We start from the raw sequence: 13,549 nt of genomic DNA, 5'->3' as shown, positions 1-13,549 counted from the left end.
AAATCCTGCAGTGCCCGCAAGGTCCCCCTGCTCAAGAAGGCACATGTACAGGCCCATCTGAAGTTTGCAAATGAACATCTGGATGATTCTGAGAGTGATTGGGAGAAGGTGCTGTGGTCAGATGAGACTAAAATTGAGCTCTTTGGCATTAACTCAACTCGCCGTTTTTGGAGGAAGAGAAATGCTGCCTATGACCCAAAGAACACCGTCCCCACTGTCAAGCATGGAGGTGGAAACATTATGTTTTGGGGGTGTTTCTCTGCTAAGGGCACAGGACTACTTCACCGCATCAATGGGAGAATGGATGGAGCCATGTACCGTCAAATCCTGAGTGACAACCTCCTTCCCTCCACCAGGACATTAAAAATTGCTCGTGGCTGGGTCTTCCAGCACGACAATTACCCGAAACATACAGCCAAGGCAACAAAGGAGTGGCTCAAAAAGAAGCACATTAAGGTCATGGAGTGGCCTAGCCAGTCTCCAGACCTTAATCCCATCGAAAACTTATGGAGGGAGCTGAAGATCCGAGTTGCAAAGCGACAGCCTCGAAATCTTAATGATTTACAGATGATCTGCAAAGAGGAGTGGGCCAAAATTCCATCTAACATGTGTGCAAACCTCATCATCAACTACTAAAAATTTCTGACTGCTGTGCTTGCCAACAAGGGTTATGCCACCAAGTATTAAATACTTATTTCCTCCACTGTATACATCCTTATTGGGATAAATTTAGCAATGCGGGCGTAAATGTAGATGGTCCTGTTACAGCTTTTGGGTCTTTTCTTCAGGAGGTGCAACTGCTGGATCTATGGAGATTGAAACATACGCACGATAAGCAGTATTCCTGCTTTTCTAGCGCACATAACAGCTTGTCCCGAATAGATCTTGGCTTAGGCCCTGACACTGTGGCCAGAGTGGTTGTGCATATTGATTACCTACCTAGGGCGCTTTCTGACCACTCTCCCCTGTTACTGGTATCTCAATATCTCAGGGACCTACAACTACTAGAACGCTGTGGAGGTTGAATGCATTTTGGTTAACTATTATTGATGTGTCGGAGGTATCTATGATGTTGGAGGACTATTTTTCGGACAATATGGGTACAGCGGGCATGGGTATGGAACGCTATGAAAGCTACGCTGAGAGGGCGTTTGATTCAATTAATAAGTCGGGTTAAGATGAAGACCAGAAAGCTGGGTGATGCTCTCCGGAGTAGGTTGCATCAGACTGAAGTGACGCATGTTTTGGATAACACCATCCAGTCTCTGGTGGATTGGCGTGAAGCTCAGGAACTACTGCAGAAGCATCTGCTAGAGATGGCGGCAAATAAGAGGATGTTTCAGAAACAGCGCTCTTATGCAGAAGGGGAGAAGGCGGGACATATGCTTGCAATGGTGGCAAGGGCGCAGTATGGGCAAACATTCATTGCAGCAATACAGAATGCTGATGAGGTCCTGGTATATGGAAATACAGAGATATTTAAATCTTATTACACCTCTTTATACAGTTTGCATGTTCATGTGTCGGAGGCACAATTAGATACATATCTATCGGGTATCTCGTTGCCATGTGTAGCTTCTAGTGATAGAGAATTTTTGGAGACTCCTTTAAAATTGGAAGAGTTGCAGGAGCTAATGGTAAGGCCCCGGGATCGGATGGCCTGCTGGCGGAAATTTTCAAAAAATTAGGTGACATACTCCTGCCACATATTTTGGATGTTTTTACGTCTGCTGTTAGGGACCAGGGGCTACCTGACACTATGAGAGAGGCAGTGATAGTGGTTCTTTTGAAACCTGGTAAAGATCCTTTGTTGGCGGACTCTTATAGACCAATATCCCTGTTGCCTGTGGACATTAAAATTATTGCTAAAGCTATAGCCATCCGTCTGTCCAGGATTATTACGTCAATAATACACATATAATCTACAGCTATTAACCTTCGACGGTTGTTTTTTGAACTTACAACTCCCAGCAGACAACTCAGGTAGGAGGGTATTTTGCTCTCTAGACGCAGCAAAGGCCTGCGATAGTGTGGAATGGGCATACTTATGGGCAGTACTTCAGAAAATGGGCTTTGGGGACTCGTTTATCTCCTGGATTCGGATGCTATATGATAGACCTGTGGCTAGAATTACAGTAAACAACTTTCTGACTGATGCATTTCCGTTGGGTAGAGGTACACGGCAGGGCTGCCCGCTTTCTCCATTACGGTTTGCCATCGAGCCGTTAGCAGTATTAATTAGGGTTCTGTCGACATTGTTGGGTTCTGTCATGGAGAGCAGGAGGATAAACTGGCGTTATACGCTGATGAGATGCTACTGTTTCTGGAGGATGATGCTGCCTCCTTGGATGCAGCTATTGGAGAGTTTGGCCGGTTCTCAGGCTTGACCATTAACTGGTCCAAATCGGTCTTGATGAAGGTGGATGATTCACACACGCAGGAGCCATACACAGATATCCCAATTAAATGTGTCACCGTCTTTAAATATCTTGGAATAGCAATATCTATGAAAGTGGAGGAATTTGAACGATTGAATTTAACCCCTTTACTGGCCCGATTTAACCTTAAGTTGGATGTGTGGCGGAAATTATATCTCTCTGTCATTGGCAGATGTAATTTAATTAAAATGATATGGATGCCTCAATGGCTATATCTTTTACACAATGCACCTATATAGTTACCTCAGCAGTTCTTTTAGAAGGTTAATAGGTGGTTTAGGTCTCTTATATGGAATACAGGGCATGCACACATAAAATTGGAGACTTTACAGAGAGATAAGACAGACGGAGGTCTGGCGGTTCCTAACCCCCGACTTTATTATCTGGCTTCTCAGCTGCAGCATCTCAGAGGATGGGATATCGATGACTCAGGGGATTCTAATAGACTGCTTTTACAACATTTCCTATGTTCGACTCTTTATACGAGGCACTAGAGGCCCATAAATTTAAACAGCATACTAAAAACTATCCAACGCTGTATCTGATGCACAAAATATGGTGGAGTGTTCGAACTGTTCAAGGTATCATGGGTTGTACACAATATACGGCTATTTGGGATACACCTTGGTTGCAACATATGAACACTAAGGGTATGTGCACACACACTAATTACGTCCGTAAATGACGGACGTATTTCGGCCGCAAGTCCCGGACCGAACACAGTGCAAGGAGCCGGGCTCCTAGCATTATACTTATGTACGATGCTAGAAGTCCCTGCCTCGCTGCAGGACAACTGTCCCGTACTGTAAACATGATTATACTACGGGACAGTTGTCCTGCAGCAAGGCAGGGACTCCTAGCGTCGTACATAAGTATGATGCTAGGAGCCCGGCTCCTTGCACTGTGTTCGGTCCGGGACTTGCGGCCGAAATACGTCCGTCAATTACGGACGTAATTAGTGTGTGTGCACATACCCTAACAGATTTTGCTTTGTGGAAGGACAAGGGGGTTCGTAGAATAGACCAATTGTTGGATAATCAGGAATTTAAGTTATTCTCATGTTTTACAGAGTGAGTTCGGTCTTCCTCACACACAATTTTATAAATATCTTCAGGTTTGTCATGCATACGGAGTGGAGAATAGGAGTAATACTGTTACAATAATGGATAATGTCCTGATAGGAGTCATTAGCAAGACTGGCCATACTTCTGGTCTCATATCCCTTCTGTACAAAAGTCTTCTAATGAGATTCCTAGAAGATTCTCCTTCCATATTGAGGAGTAAATGGGAAAGAGATCTGGGGCCCACAGAAGAAAGTCAGTGGGGAGATATATTGTCACGGATACCTAAACTTTCTATGAATGAGTAACATCGTATATCTCATTTATATCTGATACATCGGGTGTATAGAACGCCAGAATTTCTGACTAAAATTGGTGTTCGGGACTCTCCCGACTGTCCTAGGTGTGGTGGGGAACCTGGCACGTTGATACACATGATGTGGCAATGTGTGCAGCTGCGACAGTTCTGGTCTGAGGCGGTGGATACTATCTCTTCTATCTATAGTGTCGATAGATTTCACTCCGTTTGTATGTGTCCTAGGGTATGTGGAGGATATTTCTATTTATGAACACGTTCATTTGGCTGTTGCTCGTATGCTATATGTGGCTCGGAAACTTATCACTCAACATTGGCTGGATGAAGATCCACCTACGTTAACGGAATTCTGTAACAAAGTCACTTGGTTGACGCGCATGGAAAAACATATATACACAGCTAGGAATGTTCAGCATACATTTGATAGAATATGGTCTCCATGGGTGGAAAGCAGATGCCTGAGTTCATCGTCAGATGTTGCGGTTGGGAGGCAGTTTGGAACTAGACTGCGATAGGCAGGTCGAAAATATGTGAGGTGTAGAGTCCTCTGATTGGCATTGGGGGGGTTTGTTTATGCTTTCTCCAATGTGCACTGGAATTGTGGATGATACATTATCTATTTGACACAACGTTATGTGATGTTATTATGTATTCATTAGTATGCATACTATGGAAGAAGGGGGGATGGGGGGAGTTTTGTATGTATTGCGATGATGTATTGCAAATGTATTGTTTTTGCTGAAAATAAAAAATTACTTGATTCATAAAAAAAAAATAGAGCCATAGGCTCAACATTTTTATTGAAATAAAAACATCCCCACAAGACATTCGTTAAAGGGAGTCTGTCACCAGATGTCCATATTGAACAACCAACAGACTATCATAGATTGGGCTAACCTGATTCTGACGTGTATTATGTCTTTCCCCAGAGTGCCTCCTTTAAAGAGAAAAAGCTTTTATTATATTTATGCAAATTAGCATTTTGGAGGAACGAGGGCGTCCCCATTGCTTCAAAATGCTCTCGTCGTTCCCCAGTTCAACCCCACTCCCTCCCTGCTTCCTTTGATTGACAGGGGCCAAGCAGCGTACTAGGCGAGTTCACGCCTGGCCCCGTAGTATAGTGAATGCACACGCATCCGTACATCCCAATCGGCACATGCGCAGCAGTGCCGATTAGAACAGTGACTTAACCCCTCCCTCACCTTGACGTAACTGCACGTCAATGTGTGCAGTAAGTTCGCGCACCTTGACGTGCAGTTACGTCTGTGCTTTAACAGTTAACCGCCGCGCGGCGCTACACCGCAGCGGCGGTTAACTGTGCAGGGTGTCTGCCCTGCATTCCCCGTTGCCGATCAGCAGCTTATCGCCGCTGATTTCGGCAGTTAACCCCTTAATTGCGGCGTTCGATTTGAACGCCACAATTAAGGTGTTTAGCGCCGATCGGCAGCCCCCATGTGAAATCACGGGGGCTGGCAATCATACCCATGGCAACCGGACGCCAGACAATGGCTTCCAGGTTGCCATGTACAGAAGCCTATGAGGAACACCCCGAGGGTGGTCGTCGTAGGCTTCCTGTCAGTGTGACTGTTACGTCACAATAACAGTTGGAATGCATTACACTACGTGTGTAGTGTAATGTATTCCAGCAGCGATCAGAGCTGCAAGTCTAAGTGTCCCCTAGTGGGACAAGTGAAAAAAGTAAAAAAAAGAATAAAAATGTGTTCAAAAAAAGTGTAAAAATAAAAGTTATAAGTGAAATAAACATGAACTGCTTTTTTTCCTATAATAAGTCTTTTATTATAGGAAAAAAAAATGAACACGTAAAAAAAAGTACACATGTTTGGTATCACCGCGTTCGTAACGACCCCAACTATAATATTATTTTTCCCGCACGGTGAACACCACAAAAAAAAGAAATGAAAAACAAAGCGAGAATCACTATTTTTTGGTCACCACCCCTCCCAAAATATACAATAAAAAGTGATCAAAAAGTCGCATGTACGCTAAAATTGTACCGATACAAACTACAACCCGTCCCGCAAAAAACAAGCCCTTACACAGCTTTTTTGAACGAAAAATAAAAAAGTTATGGCTCTCAGAATATGGTGACACAGAAAATAAATTATTTTCTAAATAAGTTATTTCATTGCGCAAACGCTGCAAAACATAAAAAAACCTATATACATCTGGTATCGCCGTAATCGTATCGACCTGCAGAATAAAGTAAAATGTCATTTATAGCCCAGGGTACACGGCGTCAAAAATAAATAAAAATCATTGTCAGAATTGATGGTCTTTGTCACCATGCTTGCCGAAAAATGGAATAAAAAGTGATCAACAAAATCGCACGTACCCCAAAATGGTACCAATGAAAATTACAGATTGTCCTGCAACAAATAAGCCCTCACGCAGCTCCGGTGGTGAAAAAATAAAAAAAGTTCCGGCTCCCAGATTATGGCGATGCAAAATGTGCAGAGCGTTCCAAAAGCGGATAAGATCAGGCGCCATTTATAATATAAGTGCAACACTGGCCACATATCTGCGGATTATTATTTATTTACCCCATTATTATACCCTCTTATTATGCCCCTGATGTACTCTGCCCAGTCTACATTTGCCCCCACATTATAAACTGAAATACCAGCATAACGCCAGAGCTACTACTAAGCAAAATCTGCGCTCCAAAAGCCAAATGGCGTCCCTCCCTTCTGAGCCCTACAGGGTGCCCAAATAGCCATTTACGTCCACCGATATGGCATCGCCATACCCGGGAGAACCCGGTTAATATTTTATTTGTGGCACAAACTGGGCACAATATATAGTGCACTAAAATGGCACAGTGGAAAATTTAAATTTTCACTTTCCACCATCAGCTGCGCATTAAACCCTTCGCGCACCATGACTTAATAACATGTCGTGGTGTGGGGGGTGATATATGGAGCGTCTCACGCGCTGAGTCCGTGCCATACGCTGCGGGTGTCAGCTGTGTATTACAGCTGACACCCGGGACTAACGGACAGAAACAGCTATCGCGCTGTTACAGGATCATTTAAAAATGACAATATACTGCAATACATTAGTATTGCAGTGTATTCTACCAGTGATCTAACGATTGCTGGTTCAAGTCTCCTATGGGGACTAATAAAATCTGTAAAAACAAAAGTAAATAGTTATTATTGGTGGAAAAAATTAAATAAATATTTAAAGTCCAAAAAGAAACCCTTTTCATATTTTTTCTAAAGTAATGTAAAAAAATAAAAAAAAATATACAAAATTTGTATCGCTACGTCCGTAAAAGTCCAAGCCATTACAATATGCTATTATTGAACTCGCACGGTGAACGCTGTGAAAAATAAAGAATTTTAAATGGCAAAATCACAGTTTTTTGGACACCTTGGCTCTACCAAAAAATGTAATAAAAAGTGCTCAAAAAGTCTTATGTAACAAAAAATGGTACTAATAAAAACTACTGCTCGGCCCGCAAAAAATAAGCCCCCACACCGCTCTATTGACGGAAAAATAAAGAAGTTGTGGCTCTCGGAAAGCAGGGAGGAAAAACGAAAAAGAAAAAGCAAAACATGGATCAGTCCGGAAAGGGTTAATTATTTTCCAATGAAAAAACATTTATGACCACATGTGGGGTATAGTCGTACTCAGGAGAAATTGCTTTACAAATGTTGGGGTGCATTTTCTCCTTTATCCTTTGTGAAATTTAAAAAATGCAACATTTTAGTGGAAATAATGTTGATATTAATTTTCACGGCCTAATTCTAATAAATTCTGCAAAAGACGTGTGGGGCCTAAATGCTCACTATACCCCTAGATAGATTCCTTAAGTGGTGTCGTTTCCCAAATGGGGTTACTTTTGGGGGGCTTCCACTGTTTCGGTCTCTCAGGGGCTTTGCAAATTCGACATGACACCCAAAAACTATTCCAGCTAAATTTGAGCTCCAAAAGCCAAATGGTGCCCCTTCCCTTCTAAGCCCCGGTGTGGGTCCAAACAGCAGTTTATTACCAGATATGGGGTGTTTACGTAATCAGGAGAAATTGTTTTACAAATGTTGGGGTGCTTTTTCTCCTTTATTCCTTGTAAAAATTTCTGAGTTCTTACAGAAAAAAAGTCGATTTTTACCTTTACAGACTAATTCCAATGACTTCAGCAAAACAACTGTGGGGTCAAAATGCTAACTTTACCCCTAGAAAAATTCCTTGAGGGGTGTAGTTTCCAAAATGGGGTCACTATTAGGGGGTTTCCACGGTTTTCATCCATCCAGTGCATTGCAAACGTGACACGGCACTGAAAACTATTCCAGCAAAATCAGAAATCCAAAATCCAAATGGTGCTCCTTCTCTTCTAAGGCCTGCTGTGGGTCCAAACAGCAGTTTATTACCACATATGGGGTATTGCTATAATCGTAAGAAATTGCTTTACATATGTTTGGGTGTTTTTTCTACTTTATTCCTTGTAAAAATGTAAAATTTTTTAGTTTTTTCACAAAAAAAGTAGATTTTCATCTTCACATACTAATTCAAATAAATTTAGTAAAAAAACTGTGGGTTCAAAATGCTATCTATACCCATAAATAAATTCCTTGAGGGGTATAGTTTCCAAAATGGGGTCACTTTTGGGGGGTCTTTACTGTTTTGGTACCACAAGACCTATTCAAACCTGACATGGTGCCTAAAATATATTCTAAAAAAAGGAGGCCCCAAAATCCACGAGGTGCTCCTTTACTTCTGAGGCCTGTGTTTCAGTCCATTAACGCACTAGGACCACATGTGGGATATTTCTAAAAACTGCAGAATCTGGGCAATAAATATTGAGTTGCGTTTCTCTGGTAAAACCTTCTGTGGTAGAGAAAAAATGTATTACAAATTAATTTTCGGAAAAAAAAATGAAATTTGTAAATTTCACCTCTACTTTGCTTTCATTCCTGTGAAACGCCTAAAGGGTTAAAACACTTTCTGAATGCTGTTTTGAATAATTTGAGGGGTGCAGTTTTCAAAATGGGGTGATTTATGGGGACTTTCTAATATATAAGGCCCTCAAAGCCACTTCAGAACTGAACTGGTCCATGAAAAAATAGGCTTTTGAAATTTTCTTGAAAATATGAGAAATTGCTGCTAAAGTTCTAAGCCTTGTAACGTCCTAGAAAAATAAAAGAATGTTCAAAAAATGATGCAAATATAAAGTAGACATATGGGAAATATAAACTAGTAACTATTTTGTGTGGTACTACAATCTGTTTTACAAGTAGATGCATTTAAATTTAGAAAAATGCACATTTTTGCCAATTTTCTCTAAATCTTGGTGTTTTTTACAAATAAATATTGAATTTATCGACCAAATTTTTTCCCTAACATAAAGTACAACATGTCACGAGAAAACAGTCCCAGAATCACTTGGATAGGCAAAAGCATTCCGGAGTTATTACCACATAAAGTGACACATGTCCGATTTGAAAAATAGGCTTCGTCCTGAAGGCCAAAACAGGCTCAGTCCTGAAGGGGTTAAAGGTTGTACTGCGCATGCGCCGTATCCTAATCGGCGCATGCACAGTGTAATCTTTATGCTCATCGATCTAAAACGGCAAAATTGCGCATGCTTCTCTTCTATGCCCAGTAGCTGCTGCATAGCATCTGTGTATGTGTCATGAAGAGAGACATACAGAGATGCAATAAAAAAAATTGCAGCCCACAGTAATGTAAAAAAGTGTTATTAAAACAGAAATATTTGACAGGAAAAAATACATTAAATATAACATTTAGGCATTTTAGCTGAGCTCCCGCAGGCTGTTAAGAACACGGCCCGGCTGACGGGATACCAGAGCTGCACAGGGCGGATTTCGGGCAGGAGCAGAGGAGCCCGGTCTGCTGAGTCGCGGAAGCGACATAAGGGCACTGGAAGTCGGCCCGGAGAGCGGGCACAGAGACGCCGCGCGCGGTGGTGAGGCTGGACCCCGCCACCTTGGAGAGCGGACCACGTGGCACTTCCCCTGCAGGCGGGAGATCGGAGAGCACGGAACACGGGCGGCCCTCGGACCTGAACGCCTGCTTCCCGGCCCATAGCAGGGCTTAGCTGTGAGGACGCTGCCGCACCGGAGAGGACACACAGAGGAGAGAAGGGAGTCGGTGGGCAAGCCGATCCGGACCGGCACAGATAAGTGAAACGGGGGGGGGGGGGGGGGTGGGAGGCGCATATCTCCCTATCCCCTTGCTAGGAGACCCTGCCACACAGTGAATACACACTGCAGGCTGCTGAGGACCCCATAACACCCCACATAACGGTAGGACTGCTCTATATCTCTGCACCCACTCCCCACTGGGAGGGGACAAAGTCTTTGTGGCAAACCATACCCTGCAACGCTGTATGGACGCCTAATTTACATCTTTCTGCTGACATAGCCACTATCTCACCTACTGCCTAGACATCCTGGGGTGAGACCTGCGAAGAGCGGTGGGAATATCCATAGCAAATCCCACCTGGGACGTATGTTTGGTCTTCTGAGGGACCCTCTCCTGCTTTTGATGATCTTCATGCCGCTATATATGTGAGTTGAGTGGCCCTCCCCCACAGTGCACTTATCCCGTATATAAAAGCTCTCGGCCTGCCTGGCCTTTACCGTCTGCTGGATGGACAAGTACTTGCATAAATCTGGGCAAGCTAGAGCCACCCGATCCTCCTCGACGGCGCTTCCTTCTGCCGCGACAGCCTCCACGATGCAGTCTACACAGTGGAAAAATGGAAAGGGCTCATCAAAGGGCCTGGCCATGGCGGCCGCACAATCACACCAGGAGACGCCTTCCGGCGAGTCAGTGTCTGGAGACATAACACCGCCAAATCTTTCAGGGCCTCCGAGTCCGTCCTCCCAAGTATCGTTAATGCACACACAGGCCGCTGAAGTGGCACAAGAGGTATCCCGCCTTATCATCCCTATCTTTGACAAAAGATTGGACCTTCTACAATCCTCTATTAACACGGTGCTGGCTCAGGTGACCGCAACCATGTCCTGTGAGACGGAAGTGACTTGTCTGGAGGGTCTAACCACCCACCAAGAAAAATTGGATGATTTGGAAAATCGAGAAAGGCGCAATAATCTGCGATTCGTCCGTATCCCGGAGGATGTTAAGGCGGAAACACTTGCCAGGTATTTGTCTACTGATCTGGCCAGGGCTCTTGGAGTTCAAACGCCGGAAGATCCCCTGTCCATTGAGCGGGCCCACCGCCTGGGGCAGAGGACAGACCAGGGTGGAGTTGGCAGGCCGAGAGCTGTCATAGCCCGCTACCATAACTGGACAGTTAAAGAACGGATCCTCAGGGCGTACAGACAGGCCCCAGAGCTTCGGGTTCAAGGCCACAAAATCCTAATGTTTCAGGACTTTTCCATTGAAGTGTCCCAGAAGCGTAAAGCTTTCACACCAATCTGTAAACATCTCCATGACCACAATATCCGTTTTCAGCTGCTATATCCGGCAAAATTACGTGTGGTGGAGAATGGTCGGGCCCGGCTGTACGACTCCCCAGAGGAAGCTGCCAGAAGATATCCTCCAGCGCTGGCGGACTGATATATATTCATTATACTGTGGCGGAGTCTGTTCACTTTCTGGCCTATTGGTTTCTTGTTGGTTAAATGGGTTGTGAGATCCTTGGTTTGCTCTATGGAAGCTATCTGTGTTTTTCCGCCTGTAGATGGGGGAGTGTTTATAGCACCCATCTTACTCAATGTAATGTATTTACTTGTATGATGATGTTATTTTGTTTTTTGGTTAGGTTTTCATGCTTGCCGCCTCTCTCTTTTAGGTTACCTGTAGCCTCTCGGGACCGGAAACGGTCCCCCCGTTCTTGTATGCTGACTACACTTCGCGCTCGCTGGGACGGGAAGTGGCGTCGTAATAGCGTTTGGATCATATTGACAGAAGTCATACGTCTAGACACAGGATGAGTACCCTAATAAGACACAGGATGAGTACCCTACACATAGTGTCATGGAATGTGGCAGGTCTGCATACCCCTGAAAAATGACGCAAAGTGCTTGCACATATAAAGCGCCAACGCGCAGATATCATCTGTTTGCAGGAAACTCACTGGAGAACGGACCACTATGTTCCTATCCGGGCCTCCTGGTTGGATACGCCAGTGGTCTCCACGTACTCCACCAAGACACGTGGGGTCGCTGTATATTTCAGGAAAGGCCTGCCATACTCCATCCAGGATAGGTATTCTGACCCTGATGGCCGTTTTGTGTACATCCGACTTATTGTAGCTGACAAATCTTACACTCTTCTTAACATTTACTCCCCCAACCTGACGACTGACGGTTTTTACCCTAAACTACTGGAATTCTTGTTGCAAAGGGAATGCTCGGACCTGATTGTGGCTGGAGACTATAATTTAGCTTCTTACCCTCCCCTCGATAGATCGGGTTTAGACCATGCTGACTCTCCTCCCAGTTCGCAAATGGCCTTCTTCATGGAACATCTCTCCTTATGTGACCCCTGGAGACTCCATAATCCGCAAGTGAGAGATTATACTTTCTACTCTGCAGTACACGACTCTTTTTCTAGAATCGATTACATAATGCTCACTACAGACTTGTTCTCAAGAGTGACACGGACTGATATCCGACCCATCGCCATATCAGATCACGCCCTTGTGTCCCTAACCTTAGAGGGGCTGCCCCCAATGCCCCGGACGAATCTGTGGAGATTCCCATCGTACCTTTATGAGTCAGAGGACTTCAGAAGCTATCTAAAAACACACTGGAATAACTATATCCACGATCATATCCAGCAGCTAGATGACGTAGCCTTGATATGGCTGGCCTCTAAAGAAGTGATGAGGGTGCATATAATAAATTATGTAAACTTAAAACGTAAACAAACACAGGCCCAACTTCTCGATTTACAATCTAATCTCCTTAGAGCACAATCCATACACGCGGGCAACCCCACCCCTGACTCTAAAAAAGAATTCTTAGATGCGCAGGGCCTGCTGAACACTTTCTTACAGGGACACGCAATGTGGCAGGTGAAGACCTCCCAAAACAAATTTTACAGGTGGGGGAAGAGGGTAGGATCCCTAATGGCATATCTCACGCGACCCCCACACAATACGGGCCGTGTGCTTTTGGCAAGGGACACACGCTCAGGGGCACTACACTCGGAAACTGAGAAAATTGAAGCAATATTTGCGGAGTACTATGAAGACCTCTACAGGGCAGCTCCCACTGATATGTCAAAAGTGAAGGCCTTTTTGGAAACTCTTTCCATGCCTAGGGTCTCGGAGGAACAAAACACGCTTTTAGAGGTGGACATCTCGGAAGAGGAAGTCCGCCTAGCTATCTCCTCTTCACACAACCACAAATCCACAGGGCCGGACGGTTTTCCGATAGAGTACTACAAGATGCTATCCCCAGACATAGTCCCACATCTAACTCGCTTACTCAACGACATTTATCGTAACAACCTGGTAGTAGACTCGTTTTTTGACTCTCGAACCATAATTATCCCTAAACCAAATAAGGACCCAGTCTTACCCCAGTCCTACAGACCTATCTCCCTGCTTAATCAGGACTAGAAACTCCTATCCAAAATTTTAGCTAATCGTATACAGACATTCCTTCCCGCAATCGCCCACCCTTCCCAGATGGGGTTCGTCTCTGGCAGATACTCCTCTAAAAGCATTCGGGCGGTGATTGCTGCGACAGTGCGGGCCCAGGAGGCTGACCAACTTC

The sequence above is a fragment of the Rhinoderma darwinii genome, chromosome 2 (genome assembly GCF_050947455.1).
Source record: "Rhinoderma darwinii isolate aRhiDar2 chromosome 2, aRhiDar2.hap1, whole genome shotgun sequence".
Classification (NCBI taxonomy): Eukaryota; Metazoa; Chordata; class Amphibia; order Anura; family Rhinodermatidae; genus Rhinoderma; species Rhinoderma darwinii.
This window is presented reverse-complemented; position numbering follows the sequence as displayed.